The sequence below is a fragment of the Microcebus murinus genome, chromosome 14, assembly GCF_040939455.1.
Source record: "Microcebus murinus isolate Inina chromosome 14, M.murinus_Inina_mat1.0, whole genome shotgun sequence".
Lineage (NCBI taxonomy): Eukaryota > Metazoa > Chordata > Mammalia > Primates > Cheirogaleidae > Microcebus > Microcebus murinus.
The window spans coordinates 4,648,236-4,664,975 of record NC_134117.1 but is presented as its reverse complement, the minus strand read 5'-3'; the positions used below and the strand labels follow the sequence as shown (position 1 = coordinate 4,664,975).

General features: G+C 43.6%; 2 protein-coding genes across 3 annotated transcripts in view; one reads left to right on the top strand and one right to left on the bottom strand.

Annotated features, from left to right (window-relative positions):
• The window catches only part of INSYN2A (inhibitory synaptic factor 2A), a 60,929-nt gene extending 54,404 nt beyond the window's left edge, over window positions 1–6,525 (bottom strand). Inside the window, exon 1 of the mRNA XM_012781388.3 lies at window positions 6,011–6,525. The gene's annotated coding sequence lies outside the window, so the exon portion shown is untranslated. The remainder of the gene's footprint in view (window positions 1–6,010) is intronic.
• The window catches only part of DOCK1 (dedicator of cytokinesis 1), a 491,171-nt gene that overhangs the window by 241,439 nt on the left and 232,992 nt on the right, over window positions 1–16,740 (top strand). The gene's annotated exons all lie outside the window — the stretch shown is intronic.

Here is a 16,740-nt window from a genome sequence, read left to right as displayed (position 1 = left end):
GAGGTGGGATCAAGGCTGAGAGACGTCTGGTTGTCTCCAGCCAGCCCAGTGAACTCCCTAGTTTTCTGGTGAAGGTCTAGTGAAAATTCCTTTTAACCCCAAATGTCAGCACTGGGCATAAAAACAGTAATCTTAGTGATTGTAGCAAGATACGTTTTCTTATTCCTCACTTTTTTTACTCTAATACTAGGTCCCTAAATTCAAAGATATTCTTTCTATAAAAACTCTACTTCTACCCAAGTGAATTTTCTCCTAAGGAAATAACTGAGGTTGAGTTTAGTGGTAGAAGAACACAACCCTTTTGTCCTTTTTTCTTTCCTAAACACTGTGTGGGCATCTCTGGAAGTATGCCTCCTCTTTCCCAACTTCTTATGATGTTTCCTTTAATTCCTACTGTAAAAAAGAAAAAAATTATAACTTGAAATGGCAAAGAACATTTATTCCCAATCAGGGTTCCCTGGATTTCTAGTAAGATGACTGATTAGGTTTATTGTTAATTGCCTCATTAAATATTTATTATTTATTAAGCACCTGTTACAAGATAGAACTATGCTTAATCCTTTAAGGATTTCTTTATGTTATCAATCTCTTGGCCCTTTTCATCCTATTTGAAAGTATTTCTCATGGCAGTTCTAAGAAGTAAGAGATGACAAAAAACTTATTTTTTAAAATAATATTTCCAGTTGAAAACTTACACTCAAATTTCTAAAAGTAATCATATCTTTCCCCTGCTTCTGCCCAGAATCCCAGACTTCTGTTTCCATTAAAATCACCCAGCACCTTATTGGCCTTGGGCTGCAGCCTTAACCCCTTCTTCACCAGTTGCCAGCTGGAGTGCTTCTCTCATAGCTCCTCCCATATGTAAATTCCCAGTGTCACCAGTCAGGTTTGGTGCTAGTTAATTCTCACCTCCTAACTCTTCTCCAATTCTTCTTCTCTGGTTTATTTTCTCTAGAGATCAAGACTTAATCTTCTGAAAATGTATTTTCTTGTTCAAAACCCTGAATGAACTGAAGCCCCTCCTGCCCTGCTGGTTCTCTTGAAACTGGCTTCAAGCTGTGTGTCCCTCTCTGATCCCAGCACTGAAAACTTTGCCAAATGTCCCTTCTCACTCTTGCCATACAAGTCTCTGGCTCTGAGCGCCTTACCGCCTGGCTTTAGCCCCAGGACTTCCGTGTACTGGGCCCAGGGGTCTTGTCTCAACCTTCACCCTCAGAGTGGGCCAGGGCATCACTCTCTCCTTGTACCCTCCTATCCTGATTCTACCTCTTATGAGTCTTGAGGGGCTTGCTAGTTCCTTGCACCTCCTCCTGGACCAGAGCTTCCTGGGGACCTCTCACCTGGTCCTATAACACCTTACATATCGCTTTGGCCACTGCTGCTACTGCTTAGTACATTTCCATGAATCAAATGTCCTTTCTGAACAAAGCCATCTGCATATGAATCTACCTTCCCTATGCTTGCCCCATTTTAAGAGCTTAGATTTTATAGTTTCACTACGTTTTCAAGGATGCTAAAATCACTTACTACAAAAATAAGCAGACTTTACCATGCAAAATGCAGACAACGTGAGGTGTCTAGAATCTAACTGCTAAGTATACATATAGAAAAGATAAAAAAATCACAGGGGGCAATTGACAAATACCTCTCAGAGTACAATGAAGGTAGAGGGACCCATATCACCAATGGAATGACCTAGAAGCACAAAGATTGCTCAATTTCATTAAGGTTGGCAGTGTGTATGGAGCACCCCCATGGTGGTTCCTCAACTGAGCAGCTGGAAAGAGGCCCCCATACCATCAGCCTGCACTTTTTCCTCTTTCTTTCTGAAGCACTGAGGTGAAGAGAGAGCAACTTTTATTTGCAAGGCTGTTTGTAATATTTTCAGCATCCCATAGTCCCCTTCTCATGTTTCTCATATGCCGTAGTTTACTGCATTTCATTTTATGCCCAAAGCTAGATTATTAAGGTTTGAATTGGAATTTTTCTACAGTAACTACAATATAAACTTCACCAAACATTTTGACATGCTGTTATGATTTTTTTTAAAGTTTCTTCACCACTGCTTTGGCTAGAATAACGTAACCCATGTGAATGTGCACTGTGCAAAGATGAATCTTTCTTGTCTCTTGTTGCTCAAACTTCCTAACAAGAGGATGAAGTGGTAAAGAAAACATGTTTTTGGATGTCATTCTTTGAATAAGTAGTTCAATCTTCTATAAAAGCAATATTCACAAACAGTGCCTTTGGAGAAAGTTCTTCCCAATTCCCTTTGAAATACGGTGCTAGCCAAAAGGCGTACAGAGTAATTTAGAAACATAGTTCCTTCTTGTCCCTAATACCTGCTTTTCTATATTCAAGTTAATTTTCTCTCAGTCCCAGTTTTAGCTGGGAATATGTACTTAGCAGAAAGACACAGAACTGTCAGGTTAGAATGTTTTGTTTTTATTTAGATAATGGCTGGTCACATGATAGTATCTTTGTACACCTCAAGATCCCTCAACTCATTCATTATGATTTGATTAATGTCTGAGGTATAGGTGACTCAAATTCACACTGAACAACCTATGACTTACAGTAGAGGGGTCTTTGTAAGGACTTGAATTTGGAACCAGGAAATGTTTCTGCAGTTACATTTTTTTCTTAATCTGTGAGGTAAGGTTTTTGGTTGTCTGGGGATACCCAGAATCTGAAATAGACACTGTCATAGTCCAGAGGTTCAAATGTGGACTTTGTATGGCTTACTGCTTAATATAAGATGTTGTCCAAACAACTTGTTTATGGGAATTCTGTCAGGGTCCTTGCAGCGTGGTCCCTGCAGTTCTGTAGTCTATCTTTAATATATAAGAAAAAAATATTTAAAAAATAAATCGATTCAAAGTCATGAAGTTTTACTACATGCACATCACAGGTTAGTACAAGATAAAGACTTCTCTAAATGTTTATATGGGAATTTCACAGTAATGAAAGTGTTGTCATGGAGTACTAATCATATTAAATTTTGGTTTAAAATATTGAAGTCACTCCATGTTATGAAATATTAAAATCAAATATGTGAGGATACTAAAAAGGATCTGCTTTATAAATCATGTCACCTAATTTCAGGTTGGGAATGTAGGTCTCAGTAGAATTACGGTAGGTAAAGAGATGTTGTTCTTGACACTTATGAAGGAATTCTTTAAAATGACGACACTAGTTTTATCTGGGGGTCTTTGGAACCTTACATTCCCAGAACGACAGTGGTCTGCTTAGGGTATGTAGAATCTGCCTGCTTACCCAAGCTTCTTGGGTGCCACTGATCGATTCAGCAGCACCCTTGATACGCATCTGCCCAGGTATCTGGTGGGTTGGTCCAGAGCCTTAGAATAAAAATTCCTGGTGAACCTGTCACTGCTTTTTTCTACGAATGCCTATCCATAGCACTGCTACTTTGTGATGGAGCTGTGGTCATTTCTCTGAGAAGCATCCCATCCCCAACATAAGTAACCTGCTTATACAAGAGAGTTCAGTAGTTGTTTCTGTAAATGAGACAGTCATGAGTTGGAGAAAATAAGAGAATACAAATGTCTAACTACACGAATGAGTCTGTCCAGTCGCTCTGTTGTGATCAACTGTTATTTCAAAGAATCATTTATCATTTTTATTTTGGGACTGCTTATTTCAATGTGTAGGAGTCTTCCTTGTACATATATGTCTTTCATGTACAAGTCTTTTATTTATTTATTTAAAATTGTTTCCCTATAAAGGGAGAAACAAAAGACAAAAATTCCTTATCCTGCCATGAGGGAAAACAATTGTAGCAAAACAGAAAAGCCCCAAAAGTCAATCAAGTAATAAGAGTATCCAACTTTCCATAGAGCTTTTAGAAAGCTCTTTGTGCAAACATGGAGCTTTCTAGCCTTTGCCTTATTACCCTATTTCTTAACCAGTATTTATGTTTCTCAATAGGATAATGGGCCTGATTTACATGAAAGCTCAAAGTCTTAATCACAGTGATAAAATATAAAGTCCTGGCAACTGTAATAAGTTTAAAGGCATATTTTCCTTTTCAAGGGCATCTTGTCTTTAAGTAAAGGTCTTTTATTTGGCTAAAGAAATCTATCCAAATCATTCTGTCTTTTTGGACATGATGAATTTAGTGAAGAGAAGAAAACCAAACTCTGTAGCTAACGTAATTTATGCAAAATCATGCAATTAGTGATAGCTGTGCTAGACATTTTTCCCCCCCACATGCGCCTCTAATAAAAACATGGTGAGGAGCAGTGCCATCTAATGTAAGTAGTAAACATGTATAGTAAATTATCAATATCTGGTGAGGCATGCAGATGGCAGGACTAACATTTTTCCTGTGAGCGTGTTTGCCAATCATTCTTGCAAAAAATTGCAAAGATAAATATAAACTTTGAAAAGTAACATTCAACAGGATATGAATGTAATAAATAGCATAATATGTAGTAAAATCCAGCACTTCCCACTTCTGCATAGTGAAATGATTATTACTTTCTCCACAATCTGTAGCATAAGCTTACTAAGGGTTGTATCATTTTCATATATGTTCTTCTACTCATGGGGAATGGCCTGGGTCTTGTGATTTGGGTGGTATTTTTAAATCAAGTGCCCAGCGCTGTAACCTTGACACTTCCCCCCACTGGGATATGGAAAGGTAACTCCCCCAGCAAGTCCTTGTTCAGGGGAAAACCTTCAAGTGCCTGAACCTGGGCCCCTGAATCTGGACTCTGTGCTAGCCTGAGCTGTAGTCTTTTGAAATGATCATTTGGATTCCTAGCCAAGGCAGGGCTTGTCCAAAGTTCCTTTCTACTCTTGCAGTTTCACCTCGGGATGCTTCCGCAGAATTTAAGCGGCAAAGCAGACAAGGTCAAATTAAACTGCTTCACTGCTGCTTCTCCCTTGAGGGCCCAGGAGGGCGTCCAGCGCCCCCCAGCCACAGGCTGGCAGCAGGAGAGGGGTCAGGGCAGGAGCTCTGCTTTGTAGATGAGCAAAACGTACCCATTTTCTCCCCTGTTTACTCCAGAGGCTGCTCTCCTCCCCCACTCCTGGCATCCCTTTATCGCTGGCTCCATCTCCCCGTGGCATATTTTTGGGTAGTAGTTGCTGAGGTCAAAGGGAGAGGCTCTTTATCCAAGCAGTGGAGAGGCCAGCCTGGAACCCTGAGCATGAACCAGCAAGACACAGACTCTCTCTCTTTACTTTGGACTCAAGGCACTGCCCCAGCCCCTGGCTAACCCGCGGGGGCTCCCTCTTAGTTCCTGCCCTCTGCTAGCTCACCCACTCACTAGGTCTGCAGCATCACTTGGTTTCCCACGCCTGCCCCAGGCTGACGTGGGATGCGAGGCATCCAAGAGCCCCGCAGGCGCCGACCCCAGCCCGCAGCCCCAGACCCCAGCCCGCAGCCCCAGGAAGGTGCCAGCCCGAGTGAGCAGAGGCGACGGGCATTTCACGTGGGCATTTGCTCGCGCCTCTCCTTAGTAGCTGGCATCAGGGCCCCTCTGCTCCAACTTACCCCCACCTGAAGTTAATGAGCCCTACTTTCCAGTTCGCTTTAGTTTGGAAAATACTTAAAAGCCTCGAAACGTTCCGGGGAGACGACCGCCCCCAGATCCCCCAGTTCTGCCTGGCTAAGGCTGTCGGGCGCTTGCGAAGCTGTGGCGTTTGTCTAGAACCGACATCACAGACCCGCAGCCCCGCTCCTCCCGGCCGTCGCCAAAGTTGCCAGACGCCCCTTAGTGACCTGGCCGCGCCAGATGTGGTTGCATAACCTCGACCCCCGCCCCCGCCCCCGTCCCCGCCGCCAGCCGCGGCGTCTGCTCTCGGCTGCACCGGTGTGTCCTGGCCCCGGGCGCCGCCGAGTCCCATTGAAGCTAGGGAAGCTGCTTTGGGGTTGAGTGCGTGCCCCCGAGCCGGGGTCGGTGCCCGTCTGGGCGGTGCTCTGCCTGCGGCCAAGTGCAGCGGGCGCCGGGGTGCTGGAGGAGGGCACGAGGGCTCCGCTTACCTTCCGCTGCTTATAGATAAGTCGAGGTCGGTGCAGCAGCACCTGGCTCGGGCATGTCTCGTCGCGGACCCTGGCGAGCCTGGCGCGGCACGGAGCACTCCGGGAGGAGCATCCGCGGCAAGACTTGCCGGGCTCGCGCAGAGGAAGGCTCAGCTCCGGTGACTTGGCCGGCTGCGCGCCCACCGCCCCCCCACCCTCCACCGCCGCCGGCCCAGCCCGGCCGGCCCCCGCGCCGCAGATCGCGTTCCTCCGGCCCGGCTCAGCAACGCGTGCGGGGAAGCAGCGGCTCGGCCGGCTCCGGGGACGCCCGCGCGATCGCTCGCTCGCGGCGCGGCGGAGCCAGCCACAGCCACCCGGCTTCGTGCTCCTCCGATGTCCTCATTTACTGCAATTGTCTTAGGCGAGATCTCCGCGCCGGGGCCGAGAGGCGGGGGCGGGGCGAGGGAGGGAGCAGGAGGGAAGTCCTTGCAGCCGCTCCCGGGTCCCAGATACTCCGCCAAGCCGGGCGGCCAGAGGAGAGGGTGCCCCGAGCCGCGCGCCTGCCGCCTGTGCGCCCGGCCGGCACTGAGGCGGGCGGAGCCCCGGGCCCCACGGGGGGGGGGGCCGCGTGGGCGGTGCGGGGCCGGGCCTGGCCGGGCCGCGTGCGTGGGGTGGGGGATCTGGAGGGAGTGGAGGAGCCTCCTCCCGCCGACGCCGGAGCCGGAGCCGGAGCCGGAGCCTGAGGAGGAGGAGGTGGAAGGAACTGCCGCCGGTTGCCGCCTGCGCGCCGGGCTCCACCGCGGCGCGTCCTCGGGTTTTCTGGGCTGCAGGCGGCGCTGCGCAGCCCAGGAACTTGTTGAGTCTACTCTGGAGGCCCCTCTGGAGCAGCTGGCAGGAGGGGGATCCCGTGTTTTCTCCTGGGATGGGGGTCGCCTGGGACCCCACTCGATGGCTGCCTGCTATGCCAGCCAGCTCAGCCCTGCGGGGCTTTGAAAAACAGACGCGAGGGTGGAGGTATCCTAGGCGCCTGCCCCTCACCTTTGGGTTGCTGGTTTGTAGAGGCCAGGGGTCAGGGGCTCCTTTCAGTGCTGGGGCCAACCTGGAGTTGGCCCCTCCAAATGGGGCCAGGAAAGCAGAGCAGCTGTGAGTGGCCTGAGGATAGAAGTGGGAGAACCTACCTGTTCTGTTGCATGCTAACATTTAGGGACACTCCAGAGCAGGCGCCACTGTCACTCCTAGTTAGGATCCCTCCCCCCCCCCATGCACACACACACACACACACACACACACACACACACCAGGCACCTGCAGATGCCACAGGATATATGCTGAGTTTGTTTGGGGCCAAACTAAGTTCACTTAGGGAGGAAAAGATCTAGGATGCTCAACGAACTATCCCCCCCCCCACCGCCCCCGCCGCCAACAACCCCATCCAGCAAAGTGTTTTACATCTTCTGAGCTGAGAGCAGCAGGCCCAGGGGCCTTCCTGATGCCTGGCAGACCCTGGGGCCTGGGCCTGGGACTAAGCAGCCAGATGGCCACATGTGTCCTGGCCCCTTGAATCTTCTCCTAGAACGTACTCGTGAGTAGCCACATTTATTCGTTTATTTCTCAGGAAAGGACAAAGAAATGGTGGACCTGAGGATGGTTGCAGGCTTTGGAGAATGAATTAGGAGGACAAGTGGAAGTCCTTTCACCCACCCACCCACCTCAGCAGACACGTCAGTGGGCTCACACCTCTGCCTGTGCATCCCTGAGTCCCTGCACCTAGTACTAGCCCTGAGCCTGGGGCCAAGATATGGCTCTGTACTTGTTCATTGAGCTGAACTGAGCCTAGCACTACACTTTACATAGTGTTTGTTCTTTGTAAATGGCTTTATAAGAAATGCTTTATTTATATGTAGATGCTTGGGGCAAAGTGTCCAGACATTCCAGAAGAAAAACATTATAAAATGTCCTTTATTTCACTCTTACCTCCCAGTGTCCTTTGAGATATAACTTCACCATCACTGGGGATACAGATATGCCCAGTAAGGGAGTTCTGAGCCTGTGGGTCCAAATTTTGCCCACCCCACCCTTCTTATTGTCCTTTGGAGCTCAGATCCCCCAAGACTGCTTTTCAGTCCATTTCCTTGTTCCCACCCTGAATGTACTATTGTGACTGTGGGCTCTAGTAATTCTCCTAGTGTTCTGCAGAACTTTCTGTAAATCTCCCTTTATTGCACATCCATAAAATTGGAATCTACCTTCCATCTTTTAAACATGTCACTGTAAACAAAGCTGCCAGGAAACATGGAAATTGTGCTGGTGATAACAGAAAGCCAAAGTTTTAGGGGCCATGAGTGAAAACATATAAGCTTAAATGCGTGCACAGCAAGGCAGAGCTCAGCCACAGGTGGCACTGTGAGCTGGCAAGAAAATAGCTCTAAGGACATTGTTATTTGAGATCCGCATGATGTGTAACTGTAAGAAGAAAATGAAAAGCTGTAGTTGGCAGGTTCGAAAATCCACTTATATGAAGAGGAGAGTTTAATTGAACTTCGTAGCATCATCAGGACTGCTTTGAGTTGTTCATTTGTCTAGTAGATATACGGTGTTTTGTTAAGTCTATTAAAATCATTAGTTCTCTTCCTTTTTTTGAAATAAGGAACCACTTACCTATGATACTACTTAAGTTCAAGTCTTCAGTATCATAAATCAAAATATTGATGAAAACTTGTTTCACCATACCTTTGTCTACACATAGATATTCTACATGGGTGAAGTTGGTATGTTATGATACCACAATCATTAAAGCAAGCATTGTGCTAGGGACTGGGGATGAAGGGAGACTCAGCCATCTTCTTCCCCATAGATCCTTGTTGCATTTCTTTCTTTTCTTTTTTTTTATAGTTGGGGCATATGCATATTTTTAAGATCTAGAATGAGTCATTGTGTTCAGCTTCCTCAGAAAAAAAGTGAAATTTGATAGAGAGTAGATTCATTTTAGGAATCAATGAGGTATAAATTTTTTAAAACATACATTTTGCTTTAGATTTGCTGAAAAAGATGGACTTGCAAAGGGGAAAACAGTTACTTTTCAAATGGGATTTCCTAAAAGCAGAGGCACCTAAGGAACAAAAATATTAGAAAGTACGAGACAGCTGTCTAAGAAAAATATCCAAGTCTCTCTTCTTTTGCCCTGTTTTTGGAAGTGTGCAGGTGTTATATGGAGAATTGCTATAATTCCAGCTGTCTAATATAGTAAGTTTGAAGTCTTGATGTCAACATTAAAAAATCCAAGAATATATATGTCAAAGATGTTCAACAATATTCATAAAGGGATAGTCTATATCAGTTCCAAACTGGAAATAACCCAAATACCTATCAGCAGTAGAATGGATAAGAATTCCTTGTTTTTTTCACATAGTGGATTACTATACAGTAGCAAAAAAGCACTAACTGTTGATGCATGCAGAAGCATGGGTGATTTTTACAAATATACAGAGCACAAGAAGCCAGGCACAAGAGTATATATCACGTGATTCCATTTAAATGGAGTCCAAGAATTTGACAGCCTTATCATTGGTGGTAAATGTCAGAATGGGGCTTACTTCTGGGGCATACTAATTGCACAGAGGCATAGTACGGTCATTGGCACTGGATTGTTCTGTCTCTTACAGTAGGTAGTTACCCAGTTCTGTGAACATATAAAAATTCATTAAGATTTTGCTCTGTCTTAGGGTGACTCCATTCTGTCTGAACATCATGTCATGGTAGCATCTACACACATGTTCCTCAATAATTCATCCTTTTAAATGAACCAGTGAGCTTAACTGGTATCTGCTGAAGCCATTTCCTCTCCAAAACCCAGGTAAGAAAAAGGAGAGGAGAGGTGCCTGCAAACAAGCTGCTGCTGTAGATGAGACTTCTGGTTCAGCTACACATCAGAACTTCCTTTTTTGGGAGGCTTCTGATCAACAACTGTGCTCTTGATGCTCAGATTCGACCGTGATAGAATTCACTTTGAAGTGATTTTCTTACCTCCTTTTTTTTTTTTTTTTTTTTTTTTTTTTTTTTTTTTTTTTTTTTTTTTTTTTTTTTTTTTTTTTTTTTTGAGACAGAGTCTCGCTTTGTTGCCCAGGCTAGAGTGAGTGCCGTGGCGTCAGCCTAGCTCACAGCAACCTCAAACTCCTGGGCTCCAGTGATCCTTCTGCCTCAGCCTCCCAGGTAGCTGGGACTACAGGCATGCGCCACCATGCCCGGCTAATTTTATATATATATATCAGTTGGCCAATTAATTTCTTTCTATTTTTATAGTAGAGACGGGGTCTCGCTCTTGCTCAGGCTGGTTTTTGAACTCCTGACCTTGAGCAATCCGCCCGCCTCGGCCTCCCAAGAGCTAGGATTACAGGCGTGAGCCACAGCGCCCGGCCCTTACCTCCTATTTTAATGTTCCAAGTGTCTCTGAGTTGAGCCTTCATCTGTGATTAGCAGATTCCATCCACCTGTTCAGAAGCTGTAGTAACAGATCTGTCCATGCTCAGCTCCTACAAAGGAAAGGTAACACGCACGTGACTTAAACCTGGCGGGTGGAGACTGGAAACATTAGCCTTCTCTTTCAAGGACATGATGGACAGACTGCTCCAAGGGCACTCTGGTGAGGCCTCATCTTTTGCCCAGACAACTTGTCAGAAACCCTTGTGAATCATTCCCTTCATTATACCCAGTTCAAGCATTTACTCTCCCCTTTCTTTGTTTCTCTTTCTTTCTCTCTCTCTCTTCCTTTACTCTTTTCTCCCTCCCTACATTCCTCCCTCCTTCCCTCCCTTTCTTCCTTCCTTCCTTTCCTTCTTTCCTGCCTTCTTTCTTTCTTTTCTTTCTTTTTTCTACAGGACCTAACTGTGTCACCCAGGCTGGAGCACAGTGGCATCATCATAGCTCACTGAAGCCTCAAACTCCTGGACTCAAGCTATCCTCCTGCCTCAGCCTCCCGAGTAGCTAGGACTACAGGCACTCACCACCACGCCTGGCTAATTTTCTTATTTTTTGTAGAGAACAGGTCTTGCTCTTGCTCAGGCTGGTCTCGAACTCCTGGCCTCAAGCAATCCTCCTGCCTTGGCCTCCCAGGGTGCTAGGTTTATAGGCGTGAACCACAGTGCTCACGCTTATTTGTGATTTAAGGCTCTCCCTTTGTGTAAAGCCCCCTGCCTGTGGCTCTTCCATTGCCCTGGCACCTGTTTAGAAGTGCTGGTCCATGCTCCCAGATATTCCACACCCCTAGTCGCCTTTTACTTATATGATAAGAGACTAGAGATGGTTTATTGGCTTGGAATAAAATTTATTTTGGAAAAACTGAACATTATGAAGACTGCTGGAAATCCCTGGTTTCTATATAATGCATCACTATGAATCTAGGAAATGGAGTGTTTTCATTTTTAAAGAGAAAAAAAGTAGCTCTAGATTTTCTTTCACACATCATACAACAGAGGCAGTGCTACATGGGAAGTGAGGCAGCATGGATACAGCTTTCTGATCTCCCTAACCCTCAGAAACGCTCATTTTTAGCGCTCTGATCAAACCCCAAAGCTTTCCCTCCAGAATTCAGTTGCCCCTCCTATCCTTCAGGTGGACTAACTGAGGAATGACGCACATATACTTGATTTTACTGACCCTTATTTGGTCAGTCTTGGGCGATGGTGTCTGTAGGGTTTTCTTATTATCCAACTCTCATCACTGGCTAATGGGCTTTTCTTAATCCCTGCTGGTAACACGACTAGCCTGTTTGAGTCTGCTGAAGCCAACTTCTCATAGAGCAGCTCACATCCCAGGCCAAAGAGTGATACCTTTGACCAGAACTAGGTCAAGAAAGGATAAGAATTGATTTTAAATTTCAGCGTCTGGCCTGCTAATCCACTTGGCTGGTACTAAGACTTGTTGATGGCTCTTCCCCAGGCGATCTGCCCGGCGCGCATGGGCCTTTCCTCAGCTTGGCGCTCACTGCAGGGAAGCCTGAGGTCTCCCCACAGCTGGGTGGGAGGCCTGCACTTGCCCTGAAGGAGCTGGGGGAAGAATTTCCTTCTTCCCATGTCAGGCGAGGATCCCTGGAGGAAAGAAGGAACTGGAAGCCGCCTTCTACTTTTTTCCTTCCCCAGACGCCGTTGAATATGAGACTTTGGTAATAATGATGATGTACCACTTCTGCTGTGCACGTGGTCCATTGTGTATTTTCTGCTTTGGTCCTCACAAGAAAACCATGAGGTGGATACTGTTAAACCCTTCTCACAGAAGTAGACAGAGGAGTTAAGTAATCGCTCCAAGGTCACACAGCTAGAAAGTGATGGAGCCTAGATTCAAATCAAATTCTGCTCGGTGCTGCGCTGGGACAGATTCTGACCAGAATTATTAAGTGCTCTTTTCAAGCTCTCAGAAAGCAGGTGATAGGTCCAAGTGGACTAAAGAGTGTCTGTGATGAGGTTTCCTTCCATCATTACTAGCTCATCTTCTCACGTTTTACTTAGAAGTAAAAACACACACTGAAACAGTAATATGCCGTAATCATTTTGTATCTGGATAGCACTCTAAGCTTTCCAGGATAATTTCAATGATAATATTACATGTTTTCTTCATTGAATAATAGCTATTAAAATGACTCATTGCAATATATATATTCTATCTATACCACCAAAGATCACTTTGGACAGCTCTGGTACCAGGTATAATGGCACCATATTATTATACCTTGGCCTTCAATTATGCTAAACAACCTTTTGGGATTCTCCTCACTCAGATTCAGTCACAGTGGGCAGGATATGTACTTTTATTTATTTATTTTTTAAAGATGACTAACACACTGCATATAATTCTAATTATCACCCTTGACATTTTTATGCTTTCAGTGCAATAATTTATTTTGCTAATTTAAGTCTAAGCATTGATTAACTGACTTTAGATGTATTTACTTAGTCATGTGGATCATGGATGATGTGGTAGCAAGCTATTGAACATTGGAAAGCAAGTTCTTAAATACCACATTCCAAATAGGCCAAATATAGAATTTAAAAAAAAATCTCTAGTTATGTTTGATAACCTCTAAGGTCACAGGCAGACTGTCAGTTCCATATTTTTCATAAACATTTATCTTTTTCATATTATTGAATCCTTGGAGAATTAAATAGGTCATTACTTTAATTCCACTGCACTGTTGGGCTATAGATCTGTCCATTTCCAATTTGTCTAATTTGTGTTTTGGCACATTCTGGAGCTATGTTGTACTCTAAATGTGTGTTCAGCCTTAGAAACTCACTTCTGGGTTTTCATCTATTACTCATTGTTTAGCATTAAGTATTGTTAATGTAAAACTCAAAAACATTTGTAAAACATTTCTTATACAATTTCAATTTATTTCAGGATTTAAAGAAAAGCAAAGATTTTGCTTTTAAGTACTGGTTAGTATTTTTTCTTCTTTTTTAAGAAAATCCAATGTCCATAGTTGAAAGTCAAAATGCTTAGAATGTTGTCTGAATGGTCATGGTTTAATGTGAATCCCTGTGTCTCAGCAATTACAGTTCCCTGGCAGGTTCTCTCCTTTCCCTGGGAGGAGGCCTCTGAGTGGTCCCAGGCCTTTGTAGCTTGAGAAGGAAAGTTGTTTTTTTTTTGTTTTGTTTTGTTTTTTTTTTTTGCAGGGGGGCTTGAGAATCCAGAACATTGATATCATTCAAGTTGGGGAGGCAAATTATATAGCACCGTTTCTCATTTGTGTTCCTTGGTTGATGATTTTAGTGGATTAAAGGAAGAAACTTGAAAATCAGTGTTTTTTTTTAAATAAATATATTCCTGGAGGAAATTTAGAAATTGAGTCACCAAAAAGATGAAATAGCATTGTCAGAGATGTCTGTATAACATTTAATGTGAACTTTTATTCATTTTATGTTTTTTCAGTCTGTACCCCAAACATTCATTTCAGAATTTGTGTAATATTGAAAATGGTCACCTAGGGTTGATCAGTTAAGAAATAAATGAGGCTTCGAAAGATTGGGATAGATGGTGCCCTAAATGGCTGCTCTTGACCACAGTTCAACCTGTCACCATTGCAGGATCTGTCATTCTGTGTCCCATCTCAAGTTCAGATTTCTCTGCCCATTTGATGTGATCACCTCGTTCCATCCAATCAGCATGACCCTTGTATTACGATGTCTTGGGCTATCTGAACATTATGCCCTGATGTTTTAGTAGAAGGCAAAATTTATTAAGTATGTATTTTGTTTGCGGTCTCCCCCCCCCCCAGTGTAGTAAATATTGTCACATGAAATTGCAGATGATACTTTCAAGTCCCTTAAAATAAAACTTGTGATTCATTCACACCATGAAAATAGTAAAGAGACAACATCTTCACCCGCGGGTTCGTAAGTTTTTGGCTCTTTCCTTTTTGGTCCCTGGGTGTTAATGAACTTTTTCACTTCTAGAGCTTTCTCTGCTTCTGACTCTAGTATGGGCAAAGGAATGTGATTTCTGTCTGCCTAGTTCATGCTCTGGGTCTCAGCCCTGGGAATTCCATCTCTGTTGCTGTGGGTGAATCATAAGCATTCAATTTGATACTTTAGACAACCTCTAATAAAATATTAGGGTAAACAGCTTAAAGCTAAACTTTACTCACAGAGCCATGTGTTTGGTAACTTCCCGCTCCTGGTGGTGAAAGCTGACGGAGGCAGATGCCTATAGCATAAAGCAAGTGGCTTTCCAAAGAAACGTTTCCCTTTTCTGCATTAGGCATGCCTACAGTTCATTGTTGAATTTTTGCTTTTTCGATGGAAATATTTATTTTGCTAGTACTTATAGGACATTTTAAAATATTGCTGAAGTGGAATCAGTTTAAGTTGCGATGCACATGACAAGTGTTGAAAAGTGGGTGATGTTTGGCATGAAATTTAAATAAGTTCTATTAAAGCAGAAATGTCTATATACCATGTAAAATGCAAAGTCTACCATATAATTCCCTATTCTTTCTTTCTTGACAAGCGTGTATAATCTCCATGCTTGAATGCAGAACAGGATCAGATATTTCAGAAGAGTTATCATCCAGATATATAACCCATTTGAAACAAACTCCTTACCTGTGATTTACCAACAAGACAACTGACAGGTTTCACTTCACCAAATGTTCATTTTGATTAATGCTACCTTCAAATAACCACTGTTCCTCATGAGCTTAGAGGGATTCAGTTTGTCAAAAATTACTTAAAACGTGACTTTATAGAACAGCATCTATTATACTAAGTGTTCACTACCGTATATTCTTGTACATACTCGTGTGTGAATTTAAATATATACTATCAATTTATAAGATTATTTTTCATGGATTTCTGCACATGTTCCATGAATAAGATAGTCTTGACATGGTTAGGCTATCAGAGCAGAACATAGGTGCTCTAAGTTCACTAAAGTCCCCCTCAACCTGGTTGATGGCATTTATTCAGAAGAAACTGGAGATAAGTAAGTAAAGAAGCTGATGTATTTCCCCAAAAGGCAGGCACAATGCTAGGTGCTTTACACATTCTCTTGTTTTCATCCTTTTGGTAACAATATGAACTATGACATATGAAAACTGGAGGGCTGATTGTATAGCGATTAGTATTGTATGTCTTTGCCGCACCACTTTTCAAAACATTGCTACATCAGAACTTGTTAAGGTGCTGTTTCTTAGTACACCTAAGTGCTATAGGTCTTGTCCAACGTGAATGAGTTTATTCCTGTTTTTATCATACAACAATCTGCTTCACTAATATGAATAGACTTATTGGCTTATTAAATGTTTCACTTTTAATGCATTTCAGTCTCTTCTGGATAAATGAGAAGTCTTGGCATTTCAAGTCCTATTGTCAATGAAGTGTGGGCAGATTTGGAGTGCATTCTCTTCTCCACTACAGGTCCGTTACAGGCTGGATCTTGGTAGAGAAAAAAGGAAAACACAACCTTCCCTCTTTCTCTAGTCTTAATTGAACTGACTCAGGTCATGCTAACCAGTTCTTGCTGGTCTAGACCTCTATGAGAATTAGCACCTTAATCCTCCTGCATCTCTGTGAAACTAGGTACTGTTGTCAGCACCATTTGTCAGGTGAGGAAAGCAGCACACAGATGTCAATACGGGTGACTGAGTCAGTCAGGAATCTTACTCAGAAAACTCTACCAAGAAGTTGTAGGTGATTAGGAATTGTTTCCAGAAATAAGATAAACAGTTCAACTTTTACTGAGGCAAAACATAGATGGATTTTGGCCTTAACTTGTACCTGAATGTGGCATTAACACTTCTGGAAGCCTTGGAGTATTGCTCCTTTTTTCCTAGGAAAACAAAACAGCATTCGTTCTTGTGCATGTTGAGAACATGGATGAGTCCCCCATTTGGGGATTGCCTTTATAGGCAACTGACTTTGTTCCCTATGTATTGATTGAAAAAACAGTTTATAGCAGGTGTTGCAAACTTTTTCTTAAAGAATTACATTATAAATGTTTTAGACTCTGCAGAGCATAACATTGTAACATTCTAGGGTGTGAATACCAACCTCTGCTGTTAAAGCAGGAAGCAGCTATAGACAATATACAGACAAATGAGCAATTGCTGAGTTCCAATAGAACTTTCTAAACCAGGAGGTGGGCCAGATTTGGTCCATAGGCTATCGTTTCCTGACTCCTATTTTATAGCATAAGTCTGGCAGACTTTTAATACCATATGCAGACCCAAATTTTAAGAATGAATTAAAGCATTAAGTTCATCA